The 14,513-nt window shown below is 33.2% G+C and overlaps 1 pseudogene; it reads right to left on the minus strand.

Moving 5' to 3' along the window:
- Nucleotides 1-6,413: 6,413 nt before the first annotated feature.
- LOC138380468 (U6 spliceosomal RNA) lies at nucleotides 6,414-6,505 on the minus strand (annotated as a pseudogene).
- Between the last annotated feature and the right edge of the window lie 8,008 nt (nucleotides 6,506-14,513).

Below are 14,513 nucleotides of genomic sequence, written 5' to 3' on the forward strand. Positions count from 1 at the left end.
CCAACACATGAACTTTGAGAGACACATTCAAACCATAACAATGATGGTATCTCATACTGGTTTTAATTTTCATTTCAGTAATGCCTAATGATACAGAACATTTTTTTCATGTGTTTACTTGCAATTTGGGATTATTGTTTTTATAAATTTTGCCTTTGGCATTGTGTCTAATAACCTTTTACCTAACTCAAGATCACAAAGATTTTCTTCTATATTGTATAGTTTTTGATTACTATATCTATATAATGACTTACAATTGGGCTGCATGAATCCTTCAACCTTATTGTTATTGTTTAAATTATTTCATTAATTCAAATTCTTTTGTCTCTTCATATAAATTTTAGAATCAGCGTATCAATATTTACAAATATCTTCCTGAATTTGATAGTAATAGCATTTGGGAAAAATTGACATCTTTGTTATGTTGAGTCTGCGATCCACGGACACAGTATTTGTCTCCATTGATTTAGGTCTACCTTGATGTCTTTCATCATAATTTAAAAATTTTCAGCTCACAAGTTATGTAAATATTTTGTTAGATTAATATCTACTTAGTTGATCAGTGTTAATTCTAAATGTTGTTGTGTTTTTCAGGTAATTTCCAATTGTGTATTGCTAGTAGACAAAAATAAGATTGACATGTGTCTTGACTTTATATCCCACAACAACCTTGCTCAACTCCCATATAAGTTCTAGACGTTTTTCTACATCCTTAGAGTTTTCTATATAAAGTCATGTTATCTGTGACTAGGAATAATTTTATTTCTTATTTTCTAATCTGCATATGTTTTATTTCCTCTTATTGCTTTATTGCCCTATTTAAGACTGTTAGTCATTTGGAAATAATTTACTTGTGGATTTATCTATTTCTCTTCTCTGTTCTATCAGTGTTTTCTTCATGTATCTGAAGTTCCATTATAAGGTTCATAAACATTTAGGATTGCTACCTGTGGTGAATGACTCTCTTATCATTATAAAATAACCCTTTGTATATTTAGTTATATTTTTTCTCTGTAATATCCAACATCTTATATTAATGTGGTTATTCCATTGACAAGTCCTGCTTTTTAATTGGGGGGCTAAGACTATTTTCATTCAATTTGGTTATTAATATTTGGGGTTTGTATCTACAACTTTGCTATATTTCTTTCTCTTATTCTATCTTTTCTTGTCTTAGTTTTTCTTTTTTTTTCTTTCTCTTCCTTCTTTTGAATTGAGGTTTTATGATTCTGCATTTATTTGCTCTATATTGGTTTACTAGTATTCTCTCTCTTTCTCTCAGTCTCTGCATAGTTGCTTTAGATTTTCTGGTATACACCTTTACTTGTCAGAACACACCTTCAAATAATGTTATATCATTTAAAACTTAAATAAATCGTAAAACAAGTTTTATATCGACCTTCCTGGACTTTCTGCTATCCTTTTTACACATTTATTTTTACATTTGTTATAAGCACCACAACACATTAGTAGTATCTTTTAAAAAATTTAAAATAAGAAAATTATCTTGTATTTGTTTACTTATATACCATTCAAACTATATTTCATTCCTTTGTAGAGACAGAGATTTCCATCTGGTCTCATTTTATTCTGCCTGAAAAGCTCCTTAACATAGTTTTAGTGCATACCTGTGGTGATGCATCCTCATAGCTTCTCCATGTCCAAAATAGTTTTTATTTTGCCTTTGATTTTTAAACACTTTTTATTTAATGTAGAATTAGTGGTTGACAATTTTTCCTTAAGTCCAGAAAAATGTTGCTCTATTGTGTTTTGTATTACCTTGTTTTCATGCTGTATTTATTCTTCTACACATACTATTTTTTTCTCTTTTGAGCTATTTCATGAGGATGTGCTGTCATGTGATTTTCTTCATGTTTCTTGTGCGTGGAGTTTGTTGAGAGTCTTAGATCTCAGGATTTATAGTTGTCATCACAGTTAGAAACATTTTGTCAAATATTTTTTTCTCTGCCTCTCTGCCTTCAACCTGGACAACTCACTTGGCTGTGTCCTGGATGCTCTTTCCAAGCAGTAAGCTAATGCATTCATGGGTTTTATATTCTTTATTTCCTGTCTCTTAGAGATCACAGCCCTGCACTGCCAGATACCTACTGTCAGAAAGACATCAATTTATATATTGTGTCTTACGTGTTTTTGGAGGGTGGCTAAAACATTGTAGCCAGAAGTAGAAGTGCTCCTACAGGTGCAGTAAGTTTTACTCTAATAGGTTCTTCTCAGGAGTTACATCATGACTAATAGTCCATTCATGCATTATTGTCAAATATAAGGAATTTTTGCTAACATTCTAGCACATAAAATAACTGATCCTTAATCTCCTGATAAAGTGGTGACACAAAAATATGTTCTCACTTTTCACTGTCTTTTTCCCAAGTCGCAAATCATCCCATGAATCAGTCTTTGACTTTCTTCTTTTCCTATGTACATTGCATAGAGGACCTCACATAGTTTGACAGCTTTAAAAATTCAGCTGTGTAATGACATCACATGTATAGCTCTAGAACATTCTTTCTCATGAGCTTTTCAGACTCATATGTACCAATGTCTACTTAACATCCTTCATTTAATATAAAAGACAGACCTCAAAGTAAGTTCATCAAAAAGAAAGAAAACACAGAGGACTGAAAGAAGAGAGGGAGGGAGGAAGTGAGGGAAAAGAAAAGCAAAGCAAAGCAAAGAAAAAAGAAAGACAGACAGAAGCAAACAATTGTAGAACCCACATCTGTCCTCCCTGCTTCTCCATCTGGAAAAAATGGCAAAACGATTCATGCAACTGCTTGGGTGGGAGGAGGTAAGAGGAGGGAATGTGGTTTCCTTATTCTTCCTTTATGCTCTCCAATCTCAAAACGTATCTACTATAGCTCTTGAATGTATCCTATATCTGACCACTTTTCGCTCCCTCTGCCAGCCTTTTCCTGGATCATTTGAGGACCTTTACATTGGTTTACACTGGCTCGTCTACCGCCACCTGCCTGAACATTTCCCTTTCCTTCCTGAAACCTTCCTAAACTCCACTTCCCAACGTTTATTTCTCACCAGCAGCCAGAGCACGTCTCTCCATTCCTCAACAAGCTCTAGCTCTCTCACATTTGTTTATTTCTTAATATGAGTTATTTTACATGGCTTCTGCTAACAAACTTACCTCAACCCACTCTTCCCTTGGCTTGTACCATTTCAGAACAACTGAATTTATTGCATTTATTTAAATAGTTCAGTCCTGTTTTGAACTCAGAGCCTTTTTATTTGCTCCCTCATCTGCCTAGAATTCATTTTCCTTATATCTTCAAATAGGTGTTTCACTGAGATACTGCTTTCTCATTATAAACATTATTGAAATCAATAAATTCATACTGCTGTCACTTCAAATATATAACACATTCCATTTTGCGGAGAGAAAAATAGCATAATTCTGAGAATAGCAGAAATTTGAGATAAGAAGACCAAAGAAATAAATTATTCTTCTAGAATCTCCATTTATCTTCTGTCTTTATCATGTTAATATCTATAAATCCTTTAATCAGAATAGCAATGCTAATAGTGAAAGTAGTTAATAGATAATAAAATGCAATCCTTAATAGCAACGTCAATCTAACAAGTGAAGATCTTTAATTACACATTTGAAAGAATATAAAGTTTTTTCATTTTCCCTATTAAAAGTAACAACATAAATTAATCTTTTGAAAATAATAAAAGTCAATCAAACTACTTCATGAAAAGATAAAACTCATTAATAAACTTCTCTTTGATGGTTTATCTATAAATAGGTGTTTTAAAATGATTTTAAGATTTTATTATGATAAAATTCAAACAAATGCAAAAGAAGATGATATGATTCCTTGTATAATCACCACGTAGCTTCAATAATCATTAACTCATCTCTAAGGATGTATTCTCTATATCCTTACTCCCAGAAGCCATGTCTTTTCTTCTATAAAAATTTTATGTGTATCTCCAAAATATAAGAATTTTTTTGAAAAATATACAATGCCATTATCATATACTAAAAAATAATTTATGCCATAAAATATTCAGTGTGTCCATATTTTTCCAATTGTCTTAAAATTTCCATTATTTTCATTTTGTTTACTTGAATGGAAAGCCAAATAAATTAAACCTATGATAACTAAGTGATATACATCATATGTGTACACAAACACACATACATATGCATACATGCAAACACACACACGGTGTCTCATCTGCAAGTTTCTCCATCTATTTTTTTCTTGCCATTTATTTGTTGAAAAAAACAAATCCTTTCTTTTGTAGAAAGTTGTAGTCTGTATTTTTTTTTTTATTACATCTTTATACTATCAGTGGGCACATTTTTCTGGTTTCTGTATTTCCATAAATGGGTAATTGGATCTGGAGGTTTCATCAGATTCTGGCTTAACATTTGGGGTGGCACTACTTCATAAGTGGTATTATGTTTCTCCATCAGATGGGAAATTGTTTCTGGCTGTCTTTTTGTGTGTGATGTTACCAGCTGTGATGATTAATATCTATATCCCCTTTTCATGATTGAGTTATTAAAGTGAATTTAATGTCATTTAAAATTGGTGAGTCATATTTCAGTGATAATATTTTTGGCAAAGTGTTTTTAATTGTCAGTTGATCAAAGGTATATTTCAATTTAGCTCTGACAGAACTATTATTAATATTAGATGATAATTTATAATATTTATAATCTATTTCAACAGTTGCTTCCAATAGATGTATTTCCTTTGAAAATATGTCGTTTGTTTTTTTTTTGTGAGATGTATTATAAAATAGAGTTTATTTAGAATACTAAAATGAAACAATATTTTATAAATCATCAATTGGTTATCTTTCATTTCTTGGAATTTAATATGCTATTAAAATAACTGTTAAATGTTTGCAAATTACATAAATAGAAAATACATGGAAATAATGTTGGATTGTGTTTATAAGATCCAATCTATTAAGATGCAGTTAATGTTATTGAAAATGTTACACCTTTTACAACTGAAGAAATCCTTTCAGATAAACTAGACCAAACTCCTCAATTTTCTAACGAGAATGCTCTGTGATTTTTCCATATTATCGTTTTAATTAGTGTTTAAGTTAACACAAGGGCATCTAGCTTTGTGTGACATTAAGCAAAACTGTGAAGAGAAATATATCTGCCATGCATTTTCATCCCATTTTTGATACAGAAACAGACCTTCTTTCTTTATTTCTACCCAACACCTCTGTCTCATTACTTTAGAACACGGTATATCCTCATTCTACATCGAGTTATCTTAAATCACCACTGGAGTTTTATTTTATTTTTTTTCTATTCTTTTTTTTTGGTACTTTTGTTTAATATTGTTTTATACCATGAATTTCCCAACATACTGATATTATGAATTCATGACTCAGTATTGTTCAGATTTTTATTCTATAATAGTGTGTATATTCTGTTCTAAATAAGGTAATCTTTGATATTTTGGGCTTTATACTTTATTTTTCCATTTGAATGAAAACATTTTATTCAACAATTTTCTCTGAAGGTGGCATTTTTATTGCACATCTTCATGAAATAATGCATATAATTACTTGCTTTTAGAGAGACTTCTCTAACTTAAATTTCTTAATCACGTAATCCCACTTTAATATCATTTTGATGTTTACCAGATGTTAATGTAAAGAGTAAAGTATTGGAATTATCAAAAAAGTAGTATTTTAACTGTGTAATCTAACTGTTACTGACAATTTAAGTAGCAAACATTCAGCCTGGCTTGTATAAGGAGCTATTATAGTTAACATTATGGGCAGTAAATTACACTGTCCACTATCGGGTTAATAATGGATGTTCTGCTAAACCATATGCCTTGTCTCTACTTAAAAGTAAACCTTGTTTTCCAAATCTAAAAAGCTTCTAAGGAAGCCCATCTATCAAAACAAATGTCTCTGCATCTTGTTTGAGTACCTAACTGCTATGTGTTATAACTCTTTGTACATTTACATGTTGAATTTTTATATAACTATCACAATTAAGTTGTATTTCATGGGCTTCATTTTCTTAAAACACAAGTCACTGAATGGGTAACTTACAAACTTATGGAGATGTATTGACTTCATTGACTCATGAGGTGAGCTTATCACAGGCTGAAATCGAGGGAGAGAGAGTTTACTGCAGTGGGTGTTTGTATAAAGTGTGGGCTAAGAGGGGTTGGTACAGATTTCAGTGGGTGACATGTAAGAATGCATATTCCTGGGAATAATCAAGATCTATGGATTCAGAATCTTAGGGTTGAGTTCAGGGGTATGCATTTTTAAGAAGTTCCTGAGTGCATGTTTGTTCAAACTACTGTTTGAGACCCACTGGTTTAGATCTTCAAAGCTTCTATTTGTGAGATAATGGGCAATTCAATCTAGGACTCCTTTCTGCCAATATTATTTTTTAAATCGTTAAATTTTTTTTTAATTGCTAATCTTCTCTGTATCGTTCCAATTTTAGTATATGTGCTGCCGAAGCAAGCACTAAATCATTAAATTTTTAAATCATTAAATTGCCTAGTTCTTATGCAAGGTAAATAAATATATAGTCAAGATTTGACACATTTAGGTGAATGCAGGAAAATACATACATATATTTTTCTGTATTAAGCAAGAAAATATAAAGCAAGAAAAAAGATTTTTCATTTTTTAATTTTCAAAGGCCTTAAAAGTGGTATTTTGAAAGCTTAAATATTTATCCAAAAACATACAATGTAACATTTATGACAAAGAAGGATATATTATATTTATTAAAAATTATATATGGGTAAGATTGGAAAAGGGAGATTAATTTTTCTTTTTTTCTTTTTGATCTGTTAATGTAAGTTTCCATTGTTTGCATAATTTAAAAAAATCTTATAGAGCAGAAAAATAAGTCTTTGACACATCTTGTCATTAACGGTGATGTGTCCCTACTATAATTTTTGAATTTGGCATTAATAATTTTACATCAACCATATTTAAATATTTATACATGTTCCCATAATATAGGTAAGCATTCTGATAAGTGAACAGTTTAGATAGTTTGCCCAAGGGTACCCATCTGCAAGTAAAATTCTTGAAGTAGAAATTGAGAAAATTTTATTTCAGGAGACATCTAGTTCCCTCCCTCCTCTCCTTCCTCCTGGACATTCTTCTCTTTAATTTTTTATTAATTAATTTATTTTGTATCTATTATAAATTTGCAATGTGCGCAAATCATTGTGATTCTGCAAGCATTTTTCTAAATGAAAATAATATAAACACATTTTCAAAGGTAAAGTTACCATTTTCCAACAAGTTGGTCAAGGTAAAACTTGGATTCCTTTCTATTAAATAATAAAATAACATTATGTAGTTGCAAAAGCACATTTTCCACCATGAAAAAAATAAAAGTGCCTTACCCTAGGTGCAGCTCTTATTTTCAATGGAGCATCTACATTTCTTGGACTTTTTTGTTGCCCTCCAATATATTATATTTATACCTAAGTTTTCTTAGATGTGTTTTTAACCTAAAATCATAGAGAACAATATGTTGTTTTGCTTCTTCATTTTCACTTAAGTTGGTAACTTGGAAATATTTCCAGAATAGTTCATGTATGTATGCTTAATTCTTTTAACTGTTGCACAGAATTCCTAATGTAAATACTACATAATTGATTTAATATTTATGTATTAATACATATTTAAGTGTTCCTTATATTTTCTATTATAAACATTCCATAAAAATAACTTGGTCAAACTTTTTTGTGCAAATATATGAAAATCATTTAAAATAAGTGCCAAAGAGGATAATTTCTGTGTTAAAGTATGTACAAAATAAATGTTACACACTTTTTTTAAGTTGGTCAATCTGACTACAATAAAATACCATTAATTTTACTTTTCATTTTTTGTATTACTGAGATTGAGATTTTTTTAAATATTTTAACTTGCTATTTATATTATGTTTTTCATGAAATGCTTTTTTACTTATTTTACTAACTGTGGGGTCATCTTTTTCATTATTAGCGATGTGTTAGAAGTTTTACTTACTCTGGAAATGAAATCATTGTTGCATTTATGTCCACTATTCACACTTATCCTATAGTTTTTCTTAATTGTTTTCTGATGAAATTTTAAAATTTTATATTTTTATTTAGTAAACTCTTTTGATATACTCTTTTTATGGATACTGTGGTTTTGTTTTGCTAAACATTCCTCAAGATTTTAAAATATGCCCTATATTTCCTTTAATTTTATTTGAAGCATCTTACTTGTTTCAAATCTTTATTCAAATCAAGGCTTTTAGTAGGTTTCTGGCAATTCAAGGAATAAGGAACCTAGACAAAATACAAAGGGGTGTCTTTTTCATTCTTTTCTTCTGTTGGTGCTACTTTCCTCTGGGAATTTCATTCTCAGTTACTTTCCATACATGGGCAAAGCCTCAGAGATTCAGTATTGATAACCTTTCTAACTAGTGATCCCAGATCAATGAGATCCTCTGTACTCCATAAGTTACATATCAAATATCAGTGAAAACTCTAATCAGCCTGCTTTAGTTGCCAAAGCCATCTCTGACCATGGCAAAATGGCCAGAGGATTTGTTAGACAGCCTAGAAAATTGGTTCATCCGGAGACGTGTATTAGCTGGGGGAAACTTGCTAAAAGCTCCAGAACTATGTGCAGTGGGAGAGGTGGGGCAAAGTATACAGGTTGTTAGAAATGTCTCCTCTTTTGGTCAACTATGTCTGAATTTCAAACTGATATTTTATCAGAAAGATAAAAGAATAAAGACCTCTGGTCAAACTCAAATGAGGGAAGAGATTTGCAGCCTGTCCTCCTCAAAGGCCTTTCATGGGGTCCTCTAGGGGCAGAGGGTATCAGCCCCCAAGGAGAGCTCCACAACTGAACAGCCACAACATTCCCTTGCTAGGTATTACCATTTAATTATTATTATTATTAGTTTGTATTTCAATGTTTTATGGGGTACAAACGTTTTTGGTTACATGGATTACTTTTGTAACCATTTAATTCTTAGCGTGTCACTCTCTATACTGAAATTCCCATCTTACTGATGTATATTTTCCACCGTTCCTACTAGAGTCTTTAAAGTATTAATATTTTTCATAGTTTTTAAAACTTTTCTTTCTGGTAGTTCCAACAACTGGGGAATATCTGAGTCTGGTTTTGTTGCTTACTTTCTTTATTGAAAATGTGTTGCTTTTCTTGTTTCTCTGTGTGTTTTGTGATTTTTGGTTGAAAGCTGGATATCTCTGCAAGCCAACAGAGACTGAGTTAAATCATATTGATGCCTGCAGACGGGCACATTTCTTTTTTGGCTACATCTTTACTATGGGATGTTGAGTCAGTCTATTTAGGAGTTATCTGGGCTTGGTTATATTGTTGCCATGGTTACTCTCACCACAGAGTGGCTTCAAATTCCTCTGGGGTGATCTTGTTCTAAGTGTAGGAGTTGTTTTGTCTCAGGGTTTTAGCCAATGTTGCTCCAGCCTTGGTTTTGGATCTTTTCTTTGGGCTTATTCCTCATTGCTCATTCTGTTCCCTTGACTCTCTCCAATAGTAGGCTGCTGTGGTTTGCTATTAAGTGCTTGACAGCCTCTGGGTGAGGATGGGTGGGGTAAATGTTTTGTTGCCCTGGTTTAGCCTCAGACTTAGGCAGCACCTGCATTCCTGGGTCATGGACATCTCTAATGCACTGTTCTTACATATTCCTCAGGTGTAGAAGGAGATGTTTTTCTGTTCTTTTCCCATGGCTGAAATAGACCTTCACTTGTGCTCTGAAGGCAACAGGAATTTCTCCTCTTCTACCAGTGGCTTAAGGTTTTGCCCCGTAGGAGAGAAAGGAGTGAGGGTCCTTCTGAGGTGGTGTCCCTTTTCCACAGCAGGTACTGCTCTCCTCCTCCAGGTTTGCACATGGGATCCTTTGACCTCTCATCCCGACTTCAGTCTTTCTCAAAAGTACCCAATTACATCCATGAAGAAGAGCCAAGGAGTACTAATGGCTCTTGGGTCTGAGAGTCCACATTTGTCTTTAAGAATTTATTGAAAATAGGGCGGGTACACTGGCTCACATCTGTAATTCCAGCACTTTGGGAGGCCTAGGTGGGAGGATCACTTGAGACCAGGAGTTTGAGACCAGCCAAAGCAACATAGTCAGACCTCATCTCTTCAAAGAATAATTAAAAAAAAATTATTGAAAATAGCACCTGAATTCTTCTTAGAGTTTGTACATCACATGGCACACTACAAATGTGCAAGTGCTTGTGACCTGTAACTCCTTAGAGTTGCCTGTCTTTCCTTAGTTTTCAGGCTAATTGACAGTCGTTTTACTTCAGTTTCTGAGAAGATCAAGAATAGTTATGTTCTTATGGGTTAACTGGCTTTACTTGTTATACGAATGGGACTAATACACTTTCCAGTTTTTCCATCTAAAGCAAAAGCCGGGAGGTATCCCCTTCTTTTATTTTAATTCATGATATTCTATCTTCTCATTCATTATTTTTTAAATTATTAATTAAACAGATAATTGTACAAAGCCTATTCTAATTATATACAGGATACAAGAAATAAATATACCCATTGTTAGGAGACTAGGCAACTATTTCTCACTCCTAATGTTTTCTTTCATATGGAGAATCTTTCATTAAAAAAACACTTCTGGTTTATCCCTTGCTCCCTTCCTCCTTGTTTATGAAAAGATAAGTGATGTTTTATTAGTGAGTTTGACAGTGGACTGTGTATGTATGAATGTGTAGCTCAGCCCATTTCTTTTTATCCTGGTTTTGCAGGTCAGATTATCTGGAGCCTGCATTTTGCTCTTGACCTTTATAGCACAAATTTTATAGAAGCCGATTACACATGAGGGTGCCTGAAATGATCCAGGCTATCTGTGACTGGGCAGGCATGTTGTCTATGAGATTCGGTATTAGAAAACTTGTTTTTGCCACTCATTTATGTTACATTTCCTCATAAAAACCATGACAATAATAGAGATTCTACTCTGAATTTTTTGGCCTTGTTATTCCTTGCCTATCTCAGATGGAGTTCAAACTCAGATGGATAGAAAGAAACATTACACTGAACCCCTTTCAAATCAGAAGCAGCAGCAGCAGCAGCCTGATCATCACCAATATTTCTTGATTGAATATGATGTATCAATTTGCTGAACATTTCACTCAATATCTAAATGAGTTCTTACAAGAATTCCACGTTAGTGGTTAGTGTGAATATTTTTCTTATGAATTTTTTTTATTTTTCTATTAGCACTAATTTAAGAATCATTAAAACCTGTGACGATAATCTTTTAAAAACATGACCTCACAGGATTTTTACCTAAAAGTTCTGTTCTTTCCTTTCCACTCCACTTGAGCTATATACAACTGGTTTGTTCATCTATTGCAGGGTAACTCAAAAACTTAGTAGTTTAAAACAGTAGTTATTAACTCACAGTTTCTGTGGATCAGGAATCTGGGCGAAGCTGGACTGGGTGTCTCTAGTTCAAGGTCTGTCATAGGATATAATTGAGTTGTCAGCCGGGGCTGCAGTTGATCTCAAGGTGTGGCTGGGGAAGCTCACCCACAGGGATCTTATGCCTCAGGTGTTTGCTAACTTTAAACCTGAGATAACAGTTGATCGCCACGTGATAGCTCATGTGATGACAACTTGCTCCTATGAAACAGAAAGAGAGAGAGAACAAGAGAAGTCAGTCACATGTCATCTGTGTTTTCCTGCCTTATTCATTAGAAGCAAGTCATTAGGTAAAGCCCTCACTCAAAGGGGAAGAGATTATACAACTTCATGAAAACTAGAGACTGAAAAGCATAAGCTAGAACTTAAACAACCATGACTGTATGTAAGACCATGCTATATTTTTGAAACATTCCACTTCTGACATTTTAAACCTAATATACCACTTTCTGATTTCAACCTCTTATCCTTTCCACTGACTGCTACCAGATGGATGACTCAGTGGTTTTATTCAGATTTCTAGTGACTTTTCCCTTTAACCCTCTGTGGCCCTGTTTTTTCTTCTCTTTCCTTTTGTAAGCTAAATCCCAAAATGCTTATGGAATATATTTGTACCTGCTGATATATGATCAAGAGCCCCAAATCCTGTCCTACCTAATATCACTTTCCTTAACAGAATTCCTGAGTTATTATAGGCAAGGAAAATTATACAAATAAATAAAACACGATTTTATAATTACGTATGTGACCCAAAAATTCACTAATGCAGACTTATGGGGAGATTGGTTTAGAATTTTAATCTTGAACCAAAATAAATTCCGCAGGATACCACATACCTATAATGCCCAAAGAGCTCGTGGATTTTTAACTATATGGCCCCAGTGGTTACTGTGGAGTGCACAGTGTGATGGATTCTACCACCCTGATTACCAAACTCTCAGTTGGAAAGGCTCTTAGAAAAGGGCAAAAGCATGTTACTAAGAAAATCCATAGCAAGTTTTCTCCCAATCCCCTCATAACCTTTTCTAAATATATTTCCTCATGCTTTCAAGCTCATCCTCATATTTCTCTAAACCAGATGATAGATAACCTTGCTTTCTGCAGAGATTTTTAAGCACGTGGCCCATTAATGGACTGGATCATATATCTGTTCCTCTGAACTTGTAATCATTCTGACTTTTCCATTTCGCCTTCTCCAAAGAGGTAAACTTCTTCCTATGCAAAGCAAATTCATGTCTCTACGCTGTGGTGCGTGACTCATTCTGTTCTTTAAATAAAAGAATCACATCAACCTTCTAGTCTCTCTACTGTGTATCTTATTTCCAAGTGGTTTCATTCTCTGAGCACATAAATGTGTTTAAGTTTTTTTTAGTATCTCAAAGCAGAATATTGCCATGACCCTATAGCTTTTTTCTTTTCATAGTCAAGCTTTAAAAAGAGAAACCTTTACTCACAATCCACATGTTTCCTGTACCCAAGTCTCCACTGAAAATTTTCTCAACAAGGCTCTCAGTGATTTTTACCACCAAGTCTGAGTGCTACTCAGTCTTGTCTTACTTAATTTTTTTTTTTTTTTTTTTGGTGGTATTTGACACCCTTGGTAACCTTTTTCCCCTTGATGCTCTGTGGGTTTTACTAAGATTTTTATGTTGGTTTAGGCAGGCATAGACTTATATCTGCATTCAAAGATGCTCAAGGTAAAACCAATTCAGCCATAATATATGAAACAGAACTTTGTGAGCTCAGTTCTCAAGTCAACTATGCAATAAAATAAATTCAAAACCATTATTTCAGGTTAATTTTGGCTGCCCTGCCTGGGGCCCTTCCCAAGGCTTATCACTAAACATAGGTCAGATGTTCTTCAATTCAGATGCTTTTGAGGCTGTTCACCTCTTACGGAAGGAGGTCAGTCCTTTGTCAACTCAATACCCGTTCAACGAGTGCCTTATAATAGTTTTCAAGCAAGTTCTTGTCAGACAGTATAATCTTATATTTATTTTAACCTCTCTCAAAGTTTATCAAAATCTCAGTTTGAAGAAATACTGATGACTGTATGTAAACTATTCCCTCTTTTAAATATGCTAACATACCACAAACTAACCCCTCCCAAACAAGAGATCTGTGTATGTATATCACATTATGTTGCTCCCATAAAACCTTGTTATATGTGGAGAAGAAAATATAATATAACAAGCAACAGCTTGTACTTTGCAGTGAGACAGCTCTGGGTTTGAATCTAGTTTAAAAAATTCTGGATTAGGTAAGCAGGTAAAATGCTATTTCATCTCACAAAACCTAAAAGGAACGACAATAACACTTAACTGTATTAGTCAGCTTTCAAGTTTAGGAAACAACCACTCTAATAATATTCATTTATTATAGTACCACCAATATTAAAGTTCTCTGAAATCAGAAGTTCCTTTTATATATTTGCACTTATGAATTTTTCCTGAGACTGCTTGGCCTAGGCTGTCTTTACCAGTAAGCAAACTAGATGTAACATCATCTTCCCTGTCTCAGGAATATTTAATAGCTTTTATTCCTATGCCAACACTACAGATTACTCATTATATATGGTTTAGTTTAATAATATTCACTCTATATATCTAAAATGTGTTTGAATAATTTTACTGAATTTTAACAAGTCCCCACCCTTCTTATCATGGTAAGGATGCTGAAAGGAGAAAAATGAGTTAGAAACATAAAGAAATAAGGCAGGCAGGAAGAAAATGTGTTCTCTATATATCTAGATATAGTGTCAGTAAGTTTGGAACCACACATAAACAATATAAAGTGTTTACAAAGCAGGAAAAAAAACTACACTACGGAGAGATTCTAAATTCTCTCTGTGAAAAGATCAGGAAAAATTAAACACGCACACACACACACACACACACCCCACTTGAATAAGTTTATTGAGTGAGCATTTATCAAATTCCACTAATTGGGGAGAACATTTTATACACTAACCAGCATCAACTCCAACGGCACTGCATTACTATATATTTTAGGTATTTTTGGAAACAAGAAGTTTTAGAATCATT

This window comes from Eulemur rufifrons, unplaced genomic scaffold (assembly GCF_041146395.1).
Source record: "Eulemur rufifrons isolate Redbay unplaced genomic scaffold, OSU_ERuf_1 scaffold_473, whole genome shotgun sequence".
Taxonomy (NCBI): domain Eukaryota; kingdom Metazoa; phylum Chordata; class Mammalia; order Primates; family Lemuridae; genus Eulemur; species Eulemur rufifrons.